The sequence below is a fragment of the Benincasa hispida genome, chromosome 7 (genome assembly GCF_009727055.1).
Source record: "Benincasa hispida cultivar B227 chromosome 7, ASM972705v1, whole genome shotgun sequence".
Classification (NCBI taxonomy): Eukaryota; Viridiplantae; Streptophyta; class Magnoliopsida; order Cucurbitales; family Cucurbitaceae; genus Benincasa; species Benincasa hispida.
In genome coordinates, this window is record NC_052355.1 from 5,161,353 (window position 1) to 5,173,966 (window position 12,614).

Below are 12,614 nucleotides of genomic sequence, written 5' to 3' on the forward strand. Positions count from 1 at the left end.
GGAAAAGTCCCAAAATGATAGGCTTGTTGAGTCGGCTAACAGGGCCACTCTCACCCATACAAATCAAAGGATTACTCTCATAGATAGATGTTCACAACTCACTCAAGTTTAAGATCAAGTCACCTATGGTTATATCCTAGTAAAATGTGTTAGGGTTGATGCTCTAAATCTCTTAAGGTCTTGTAGTTTGTAATTGTAATGTACAATGATTTATTTATTTAATAAAATATGAGATTTTTTATTTGACATTTAGTAACATTAAACCCAAACAAATAAACTAACACCTAATATTATCATTTGTAGCTTAATTATATATTTAGAGACATACAGACAGATCATGTCTAAGTGATAATCGGTCTGTAATAGATTTAAAGATTTTAAATTTTAGTCGAATAATAAAATTGGACCCAAATAGGTCACATTATCAAATATTTCATAAATTCACAAACTATTTTTTGAAGAGAATTAAAAAAATTGTCAAGCTCAAAAGTGCATGATCTTGTCAGACAGATCCGATAGTTGTAATCGACCCACGATCACTACAGCACAGATATCCTCACGGCAGGACAAATGGAAAGTGCACTAGCCAGAATCAAACTCGGGACTGTACCGTGGCAGGGTACTATTCTACCACTAGACCACTAGTGCTTGGAGATTAAGACACATGTTTTTTATATCAAATATTGACCATTATTCTTAGTAAAGACGAGTTATGTGTTATAGTTGGAAGCTTCACATTCTTCAACTCCAAAATAATAATAATAATAATATAATAATAATAATAATAAAAATGAAGGGTTAATTTGGTATACAATTGAAAACTTATCAATCTGTTTAAGCTTTTATGTGCCGATTTGGTACTAAAATGAGCCTCCATCAATTGGCATAAGGTTTTTGTTTTGTGACATGTTATCAAGTCCAATCAATTTAGTGAATTATTATTTGTTGATGTTTTTTAGATTTAGTGGTACAAATGGTATGGAATTTTTTAAATAATTTTTTTATGTTTTCAAATGTATATTGCAAATCTTCTTGTGAGCAAGCAATATATGACAAGTAATTACATTGAAAAATCTTCTTGTTATTTAACAGATGACAATGTGAATTTTTTATTATCGTTTTGAACTCAAGATGACCTAACCAATCATGCCAAACAAAAAATATATCTAAAGTAATGAACTGCAGGTTCGTGGTTGCATGTGCTTCAATACAATTAATATGGTTATAATATAATATAGAAGAAAAAGTAGGTAATTTTTCTAATAAACATTTTCCATGTGAGATAGTCGATACAACAAATAAACCCCTCCCCCCCCCCCCAATATCCCGGGTTACGTTACCTTTAGACATTATGTATTTTAATTGACAACACCATTTAACTTAATAACTTTTATCAAGCAATAAAATCCTATGATATCACAACTTAAGGAATTTGAAGCATAGACATTGCTCAAGCCGTAAAATCCTATTCACATTGTTGAACCTCTTAGAGGATTTTACTCACGATTCAGAACAAATGAATGGATTTCATTAGATCAATAATAATGGCTACAAGATGAATATTCAACAAATGAAAAGAAGAAACAAAATAGAAAAGTGCAGAAATGAAGTAAAGTAAGATTGGAAAATACAATATGATAATGCATTGAGGCAATCTCTCGTTCTTCTAATCTTTCCCTAGGGTGATTCTCCTTTTCCAAAGATGAATATGAAGGGATCGAATCCCGCCACAGAAGCACGTGAACGCGTGTGCTTTCAATTAATGTTTTGAATTTACAAGAAATTACAGAGAACATAAACACATGAGCATGTTTTAAGTAGTAAAGTATTTCAAGGAGAAGAGGTTACCTTTGAAGACTACTTCTTCAATCTTCTCCAAATCCTCATTGTGAACACGATCTCATCAACTCTTCGTCAATCACAAATAGGACACCATCATCAAGATCTTCCCCACTATTTTTCGATAAAGAAAAGGTTTGTGGGAATCATTTTTGAAGATTAAGGGAAGAAATCTATTGTTTCTTTCTCTATGAGTTTTGAGTGATAAGAGATTGTGAGAGTTTTTAGAGGATTTCTTGAGTGAAATTTAGATAGCAAGAAGAACATTTTCTTCTTTTATTCTTGATAATACAAACACTTATGTATTTTTCATGAGGAGGGAGATAAATAATTCAAAATTAATTTTATAATATAATGTATCTATATACATTAATTTAATAGTATCATATACAATTAACTTAAATTTCCTTATAATTTGAACAATTTAAATTGTTCCAAAACTAAAATATTCCTTTTTTTATCCTTTGTGAGCTAGCAAGAGAACCTAATGGACCTATAGATTAGAAGCTCTAAGGATAGAGATTAATTAATTAAACTCTTTAATTAAATTACTTAACATTCATTAACTGTAGGTCTCTCCACTAAAGACCCACTACTCACTCTTCACACTGTATATATATTTTTGTGCCCATATATGTAACCAATTATCATTAAGTCAACCCTTCACGAACTACTCATAAATATAGCTGAGTAAAATTATCGTTTTACCCTTATAATTACCTCTTACTTCTTAAGTTCAACCGATCCTCTAATGAACGACTTATTTATAGTTCTATCAGAAACAAAAACCACTTGGGCCAATGGGGGGGAAGGGGGGGATGATAACTTGTAGAAATAAAAGTTATTTATACTGTTTTATTTAGAGATTGCAGCTAAACGAAAGAAAAGTTATGTCGATAGTATAGAAATTGGCTAAGAAATGCGAGAATTATAAATTGTCGCCAATACACCCACTATTTCAGTTTCAGTTTTGCAGGAAATCAGTCACCACATGCGTTCATGCTCAAAAGCAAAATAAACAATGCATCTATGTCGCATTGTGCCCATCATTTAGGAACTAAGAGATGATCAACGCAATGACGGCGCGTGCGACAATCGATCAAGAGCTTAGCGATCAAAGAAATTTCAACTACATGCAGTAATAAAAAATATACCGCATGCGGCGATCGATTGAAGATATAAAGAACAACGCAATTGCCGAGGATCTGACACATGTACAGCCTTCAGTTGTGCATTTCTGACCGATTGATTGCGTAAAAGAAGAAATTTCTCATTCCGGCATTTCAAGAACTACCATAACCATAAAGTGGGGACCACAAAGTCAAAGAGCCAAGCTTCGTCTATAAATAGCTTCTGCAAATTCACTGAAAAGATATACATGAATACATAGAGACGTGCATATATTGATTATGAGAGAGAGATTGGTCTGAAGCGACTATCCAGAGTAGATCCGAGAAAAACCACGAGACAAGGCCGAGAGGTGAGTCTCCGAGCAAAGAATCCTTCAAATCCCCATAGTTGAAGCTCTGTGCGAAGGTCACATCTACTGGGAAAGCAAGCCCGAGAAGGAAGCTTTCCTCTCCACCACTTTCACGTGCCGGCAAGCATAATCTCCGTTCAGGATCTGTGTCAAGATGTTGACACTCTTTCTGTATTCGTTTCTAATCTCTATTTCATCACTTGTATTCATCTTCTTAATCTTTCATTCATACCATGATACGAACGCTTAATCTTAGTATTAAATGTTCTGATCTTTACCATTTATCATCTCTCTGTCTATTTTTCGTTCATCCATAATCCATTTTCTCCATGATGTTTTTCCTAATTCCCTGGGTAATTATGTAAGAATTAAGCAAGTAAATTAATTTGTGTTAAGGAAATAATTAAATTTAGCTAAAGCATGTTCGATGACATCTTCACCCGTGAGAGCAGAAAGTGAAAATGTTATTCTGCCTATCGGGAGAGGGTTGGAAGAATGCATTATCTAAAGCAAGAAGTACTTTCGGAGATGGAAGCAACCTTGCGTTCATCATGTTCATCCCTGTTTCACCATAGAGACATGGGAACGCGGCCGATCACCGAGAGTGTGTACGCCAAAGGAATGTGGAAACCTTAGTTGCACCTTTAATGCAATTGACAAACTGTCGGATGATTTTTACTAATTACTCTTTCTATTTATGATTCATCCATAAAGCCTTGCCATTGCATACCACGATCCTTTGTACAATTTCACAGTCAGTCTCGACCTCAGTATCATGTATCATGTATCATGTATCTTGTATCTTGTATCATATTAGTTTTAGGATTTTATTTTATCAACGCAACTTATTTTATTAACGCAATTTTATTTCATCGCAATTTAAATTACTGATATATAACAAACCATTCTTATTAATTGTAAAAAACTTGTTGCATATACCGACATTAGTACACATTAACGAAAACAATCCCTGTGTTCGACCCTCGGATATTCTGAAACTTGCGTTGGAATTTAATACATGGTTTCAGTGCGAGAAACCTGTGACACACAATACTTTCCATCGCATACTACAAGCATATCATTAACAACGCATATATTTAGACGCAGTGTGCATAAGCGATAACACTGCATAACATTCCATTTCTATGTCATCAAGTTTATGGCAACATGAGCTTGCATGATTAATTCTTTAACACATCCATATCCGTTTTTACCGTTACAAGTTTATGGCACCGTTGCCGGGGACATGGACTTTTTCATTCATTCACATTCATATTTATCCACATGCTGTAAGATATACCCAGAGATCAGGTGTATTTTTCGTGCAGGAACACATCATAATCAAATTAAGCGCTGGAATTTCAAGACCTACGGTTGCAGAAAATGCAAGGTTTGAGATAAGGCCGGTCGTGCTTCAAATGATCCAAAATGCTGGACAATTCGAATACAAAGAGAAGACCTGCATGCTCATTCGACAAGCTTCGTAGAAATGTGCAACACATTCTCCATACCTGGTGTGACTTCCGAAGAAATTAGATTGTATCTCTTCCCGTACACACTGCGGGATGAGGCAGGGAAAGAACAATGTCCTTGATGACATTGCACAGGCAAACAGGATTGACCGCTTGCGGGGATGCTATTATGGTAACTCTGAAAAACTTCTTTCAATCAGCCCTATATCTATGTTTAATTGCTTTCTTTTCAGCTTTCATTTACTGAATTCTAAATTGCGTTATGTATTGTTTATTAGAATTAACCTTTACTGCTTTATGTGTTTACTTTCAATTTAATTGTGTATTCCATGTCGTGTTTAGTTTCTTTACTGTTCTGCATTAGTTGCATTGTTCTTAAATTTCTGTGAATGACTAAATAAAAAGAAAATGAACACCGCAAAGTCTTATCGACTTGCGTGTCTGATGAATTAAAAAGAAACTTAAAGATTAGTATGCATTGTGATGATGGGTGCATCTTGTGATAATAAGATACACTTTGCGTCCGTCCAACCCAAATACATTGCGCTAAGGGGTGTGTTGCGCTCGTATGTATTTTTCGCCCGTCCTTAGCAAAAATGCACTATGTTGAGGTAGTGTTTGGCCAGTAGAAATACTGTGCGCTCGTCCTCCATAAATGCACTAAGTTGAGGGGTGTGTTGCGATGATACATGCATTGTTGCTCGTCCTCTGCAAAGATGCATTTGCGTTAATGTAGCGTTAATCATTAACCGTGCACTCGTCTGAATCAAATACAAAGGATAAATTCACTTCATTATTTCTATATATAGAAGCTGTTACTTGATTCTTTGTACATGCTAAAATTTTGTATTGCGTTATTTGTAATTCTTTGTATACTTGGTTAATTTTTAAAACAACTGAGTAACAATTCTTTTCGTATGCGTTAGCCTCTTATTTATCATCATTTGTCAATTATTGCGATATTCTTTACCTTTTCTTTGTGCATTATTAATTGCGCTGCCATGATGAATTATATGCATACCCTTAGAAATATTTCTCATACTTCGTATTTTTCTGACTAACACTTAGATAATTCGTAGCAACTACTTTACCTTTTATCCTTCAAAACTCTGCTCAAACCTTTTTTTTTTTCAAAATTTTGCCTAATTATTTGTCTATTCTGTCCAAAACAACGCAATGAAGACCTTGCGTATCTCTAAATTTTGGGGTGAGGAAGGTCTGAGCAGATGTGTTCAAGTGGATGCAGTCATTAGAAAATACGTTCATTATAACAAAATAATATCTAAAATAAATAAAATAAAATAAAAAATAAAAAATAAAATAAAATTTCATACAAACTCCAATGTCAGTGCAAGGGAAAATCAAAATCTCAACCTTATAAGAGTTAAGTCATGAAAGGAACCTGCCCGTAGTTGGATGTTCACATGACACCCGTGGGAGCAAGCCAAAACGAAGGTGGGTTTCCAAGATCGAAGTAATATGAAAGAAAAAAAAAATGAGAAGAAAAATAAGATTATAAGGGACAAGTCCTCTGATCAACAAAAGTTAAGCTTAGCTGAAAATCAAGAGTTGACGTTGAGATTGGCACACAACCGTCGTTGGATGTTCGCATGACACCCGTGGGAACAAGCCAAAACGAAGGGTGTAACCATGATCAACAGTCTCTAATAAAATAACGCAACCCAACCACCGCATTCAAGTCGTATCAAGTTTTTTTTTTAAAGAAGAGGTAAACATTCTTTTCAAAACAAGAAAGGAATTTTTTAATAGAGATTGTTGTATAAAAGAATAAAGTAGGGCATGTTTATGAATTATCAAGGATAGAAAGAAATTGCGTTGTTAAGTAATGTTACCTAGATGGAGCATTCGGAGCAACCAATCGACGCAAAATGAGGATAGAAATTGAGCAATATTGCCTTAATAGAAGATATGCTTGAGGACAAGCATATATCTAAATTTGGGGGTGTGATAACTTGTAGAAATACAAGTTATTTATACTGTTTTATTTAGATATTGTGGCTAAAAGAAAGAAAAGTTGTGTCGATAGTATAGAAATTGGCTAAGAAATGCGAGAATTATAAATTGTCGCCAATACACCCACTAACACCATTGCGATGGTAGAAGAGAATGTTTCAGTTTCAGTTTTGCAGGAAATCAGTCACCACATGCGTTCATGGCTCAAAAGCAAAATAAACAATGCATCTATGTCACATTGTGCCCATCATTTAGGAATGAAGAGATGATCAACGCAATGACGGCGCGTGCGACAATCGATCAAGAGCTTAGCGATCAAAGAAATTTCAACCGCATGCAGTAATAAAAAATATACCGCATGCGCCGATCGATCGAAGATGTAAAGAACAACGCAATTGCCGAGGATCTGACACATGTACAACCTTCAGTTGTGCATTTCTGACGGATTGATTGCGTAAAAGAAGGAATTTCTCATTCCGCCATTTTAGGAACTACCATAACCATAAAGTGGGGACCACAAAGTCAAAGAGCCAAGCTTCGTCTATAAATAGCTTCTGCAAATTCACTGAAAAGTTATACATGAATACATAGAGACGTGCATATATTGATTATGAGAGAGAGATTGGTCTGAAGCGACTGTCCAGAGTAGATCCGAGAAGAACCACGAGACAAGGCCGCGAGGTGAGTCTCCGAGCAAAGAATCCTTCAAATCCCCGTAGTTGAAGCTCTGTGCAAAGGTCACTTCTACTGGGAAAGCAAGCCCGAGAAGGAAGTTTTCCTCTCCACCACTTTCACGTGCCGGCAAGCATAATCTCTATTCCTTTCTCTTATACACATCTAGATGTGTATAAGAGACAGAGATATATGTGATGAGTCTATAGGACCTACACATAAGCCTCTATTCTTATTTATGCGATGACAACATGACACATACACCTGTCTCTTATACACATCTAGATGTGTATAAGAGACAGCACTAACACCATTGCGATGGTAGAAGAGAATGTTTCAGTTTCAGTTTTGCAGGAAATCAGTCACCGCATGCGTTCATGGCTCAAAGACAAAATAAACAATGCATCTACGTCACATTGTGCCCATCATTTAGGAATGAAGAGATGATCAACGCAATGACGGCGCGTGCGACAATCGATCAAGAGCTTAGCGATCAAAGAAATTTCAACCGCATGCAGTAATAAAAAATATACCGCATGCGCCGATCGATCGAAGATGTAAAGAACAACGCAATTGCCGAGGATCTGACACATGTACAACCTTCAGTTGTGCATTTCTGACGGATTGATTGCGTAAAAGAAGGAATTTCTCATTCCGCCATTTTAGGAACTACCATAACCATAAAGTCTGTCTCTTATACACATCTAGATGTGTATAAGCGATAACACTGCATAACATTCCATTTCTATGTCATCAAGTTTATGGCAACATGAGCTTGCATGATTAATTCTTTAACACATCCATATCTGTTTTTACCGTTACAAGTTTATGGCGCCGTTGCCGGGGACATGGACTTGTTCATTCATTCACATTCATATTTATCCACATGCTGTAAGATATACCCAGAGATCAGGTATATTTATCCAAAAGCCAAGAAGCATTGGGCTAACGTTGCAATGTCGCGCTAATGCTTGGTTGCGCAAGGCACGCAGAATGAATCATCTCAAAATCTGGAGCGTTGCAACGTTGTGGGGAGCATTTTAACACATTGAGTTTTTGCAGCAAAACGCGAATGTTCTGTCTTTAACTTGATACTCGATGCACGATGGCCTTTACAAGATAACATTTACTCGATGACCTTTTTTGTAATTACTTTATGGTGTTTTGATGCGTTATTTTATGAGGTGAAATTATGGGATGAAATGCGGTGATGGAAATGCAGTGAGAAACAAGTTTTCTCAGAAGAATCCAAGTATAAACCCTATTGAGTTTCCTGGAAAGTCTAGGGTCGAACTCAGGATCTAAGGAAAATGGTATGCGGTGATAATTTTCAAGAAGACTTTGCGGTAACCAAATAATTCAAATAGTTGTTTTGGGTTGTTGTTTACTGTGTAAAATAAATGTATGCGGTGGAGTTACAAAAAGAGTAGATAATACGAAAGATGCGATGAATATGCGGTGAACGGGTTGAGAAGGGGTTCAGCTAACACTTCCAAAAATGCGTTCATGTTATGCTATCATGCAACACACATACAATAACAAATCATCTCTGACGCAAATGCTATGGCTTCTAATACTAGAACGCATGCGATATATGCGATGAGTCTATAGGACCTACACATAAGCCTATATTCTTATTTATACAATGACAACATGACACAACAAATAAGGCGACCACATAGAATCATAACCTATCTCTAGGGTGCATGCGATGCATGTTGGCAAACAGAGCTTATCTCTAAGTCCCTATCTCTTGCTTATGCAAATCTAATCTTGCTCTCTCGAGTCTAGATTCTAACCTAGCTCTCTCAAGTCTTAGGTTCTTTCTTCAGACTCTCTCTTGAGTAGCTCTAAAGGGGTGTTGGGCACAGCATAAAACAAGATAATCGCATGCAATGAAGGTCCTAGGTCATGTTAGCTTAGTTCTTCTCAACCCATTCGATAAATTTAGCTACTCATGCATGCTCTTAAGAGAGTGAACAGATGTAGATAAAGAAGTTCCATTGTATAGATATAGAGTTGGAATACAAAATAACAATGCAAGATGAGAATAAAGAGCCTGGTAGCAATCTCTTGCTTCCCAAGGCTTTTACACTGTCTTTTCTACTCTGTTTAAAAGATAGTCTCGCTCTCGCAAGTGTCGGCCCACTCTCTGCTTTTCCACACCTCTGGGTTCTCTCTCGAGTTGCCCTGAGCAATCTTCCGATGTCTCTTCCCTTCTCTCGCTCCGCCTTCTAAATAAAAAGGAAAACTATGAACAAGGCTATTCTATCTAAGGAAAAATTCTTTAATTGTCCGAACTCCTTTACTAAAGGTTGCCCTCGGTATTTATAGAGCTTCAGGGTGAAAGGCTGCTTCTCTCTTATGATTGCATTGATGGGATTGCATTAATTCTCTGTCTGATATGCCGAATATTTTTCACCGAAAAGTTGGGTGTACTTGCTACATTAGTTCGTTAGCGGCTTGTCAACTTAATTCGGACTCGACCGTCATCAGCTTTCTATCCCATCATGATTTATTATGCTTTTCACCCAGATGCGCCCACCAAGTTGCGCCGGCTCTATGTGGCAATCCTTCTTGAGCAGATGTTTGCAAGCACAAATCACCGCAAAGCCTTGCAGTAATGTTGCGCTCGACCGTTGATTTCTTGTGATTGCATTTTTCGCATTGCGTCAATGAATATTCTACTTAAAAATACAAAAGTTAACTGTTTTCGTGCGATGAACGCATGTGACTGCAATGTTATGAACTTAATGCTTTTTGGACGTAATCTTACATATTTTATCAACGCAAAATTTCATTGTTTAATAACTTAGCACAGTAATAGCGTGCATTTTTACCTGTTATAACACCCCCAAATTTAAACAATGCTTGTCCTCAAGCATAAGCTAAAGATTTCCTTTAGAAAGCCGACCGCAATCTCTTTTCCTAGATTTCTCAAGGATACTTCCTTCAAATCCTACACACCAAAATTTCCTTAATTGTTATTCAAGTCTCTTCTTAAAATATTTCTAAGACCTAGGGACTGCAAGCTTAACGTTCAAAAAGACTTTACTAGATTCCATGACATCGCATAATTTATTTCAAAAAAAGAAAAAACTTTTTCACTCGGGTGTTAAATGATTTTTATCCTTGCATATTTTTTACATTATTATTTTTCTCTGACCTTGCGCTGATCTAAGTGCCTCATCTTTGTTTTGGCTTGCCCCCACTTGTGTCATGCGAACATCCAACTACGAGCAAGGTGCTCTTTCTCATACTAAACTCATACCTATTCGGCAGCGGAGTTGTGGTCATTTATTTATGCGTTGATCCTGGTGACTTACTTATGCTTTGGCTTGCCCCCACGTGTGTCATGCGGACATCCAACTACGGGTAAGTGCCCTTCACAACTTAACTCTTATCAACATGAGTTTTCCCATTGCGTTGACAGTGGAGTTGTTATTCTCAAAATTTCCCCCCTTTTTTTTAAAGCTAAAAATAGCAAGGTCGAAAATAAATACCTCACCCCCAAATTTAAAATTCGGCAATATCCTCATTGCCAATAGATTGAAAGAAGTCATGTGATGTTCTTAGGAAGCTACGTAAAGAGTCAGTTTGAAAGAAAGCTAGTAGACCATTAACTTCTAGAAATATTTCATGAAGTGACTATCCTAAAATTAAGTTGACTCTAGTATACACGAAAAAATAGAAGCATGTGTTTCATCACTGAAATCATAATTGGCAAAGAGAAAACATGCGGTGAATTACTAAATTTATCAATGTTAAATTATTGCGGTAATCAAAGTGGATGCGGTGATAAAACTTTCAAAATTAAAATGCGATGCGATAATGTAGAATTTGGAATAAAGTCAAGGAATAATACAACCCCTAAATTTGCGCTATCGCCTGCATTGTTTGTTGACGCATCCTACTTTGTGGCGATCTTCTTTCTTTGGATTGCGGTGACAGAATAAAGTAATTGTGTCTTCGTGTAGCGCCTCCACAATCATGTACCTTGGTCGTTGCATGAAAAACATTGAGAGGTTCAAATAATACTAGAAAAAGAGTTAACAAAATCTTTCACTGCAATCGTTCAGCACGATCACATTTTGTTTTTTTATAAAGAAGTAAATATACGATAACAGATAAATACAAAGTGATGAAAGTTCATGAAGTATTGATGTAGAAAAAGGATATTCATAAGGTTTGCATCCCTGATGAGGTTGAATCGCATAATGACTTAGAGACTGCTTATTTTGCGGTGCAAGCTAGGCTTTTTACGTCCATGGTGGTTTTTCTTCTTTTCTCAATCTTCTGGAATCTTGACTGCCTTAATCCGGAGCTTTTCCCCCTTTAATGTTCATTATGATTTCCCCCTTGTGCACATCAATTTGAGTGCAATTGGTTGAGAGGAATGGTCGTCCGAATATGATGGGTGCATCTTCGTCTGCTTTATAATCCAAAATGATGAGGTTTGTCGGCAAGATGAATTTATCCATTGAGATTGCAACATCTTTCAACTCTCCTTTGGAATTTATTCGGGATATGTCCACAAGTATGAGAGTCTCTGTCGTAGGCGTGAGGTTGCCCATATTCAATTGTTTAAAGATTGATAGTGTCATTACGTTTATACTCGCCCCAAGATCGCATAGTTCTTGGCCACTATAGACCTCTCCAATGGAGCATGGTATCGTGAAGATTCTTAGGTCGCATATTTTTGGTGGGATCATCGCATTTTGCTTTACTACCACTCTCGCGATCTTTTCTTCATCATTCTGATTCTTTTTCAATCTTTGCGGAGATGGTGGTAGCTGGACTTTTTCTATCTCATGATCTAGAGGCTTGAGGATGGACGCAACTTCTGGTTTCATTTGCTCGGACTCTTTTGAATTACAAGTCAACAGGTCCTCGGTTGTTACCGCATTAAAGTTGGTCGTAATGGGTTCCTCCTCTACTTCCGCAATCATTTTCTCGCTTAGTAAGGAGATTGCTAAGCATTATTCCTTCCCCGTACCCCCAGCATTGCGAGGGAGCTCAGTTGAGCTCGACAAAGCTCCTTGCGGTCTATTTTTAAGTTCGCCCGCAATCTGTCCTAGTTGAATTATTCTTTTTGAAGCATACTGACTACAGGTTTCCTGAGCATTCTTCCATTGGATGCGCGTCTCCACAGATGACACAACTTGCGGTCGTTTGAG

The 12,614-nt window shown here is 36.7% G+C and overlaps 1 pseudogene; it reads right to left on the reverse strand.

The window, feature by feature from the left end:
* Window positions 1-479: 479 nt before the first annotated feature.
* On the reverse strand, window positions 480-565 carry LOC120082282 (annotated as a pseudogene).
* Between the last annotated feature and the right edge of the window lie 12,049 nt (window positions 566-12,614).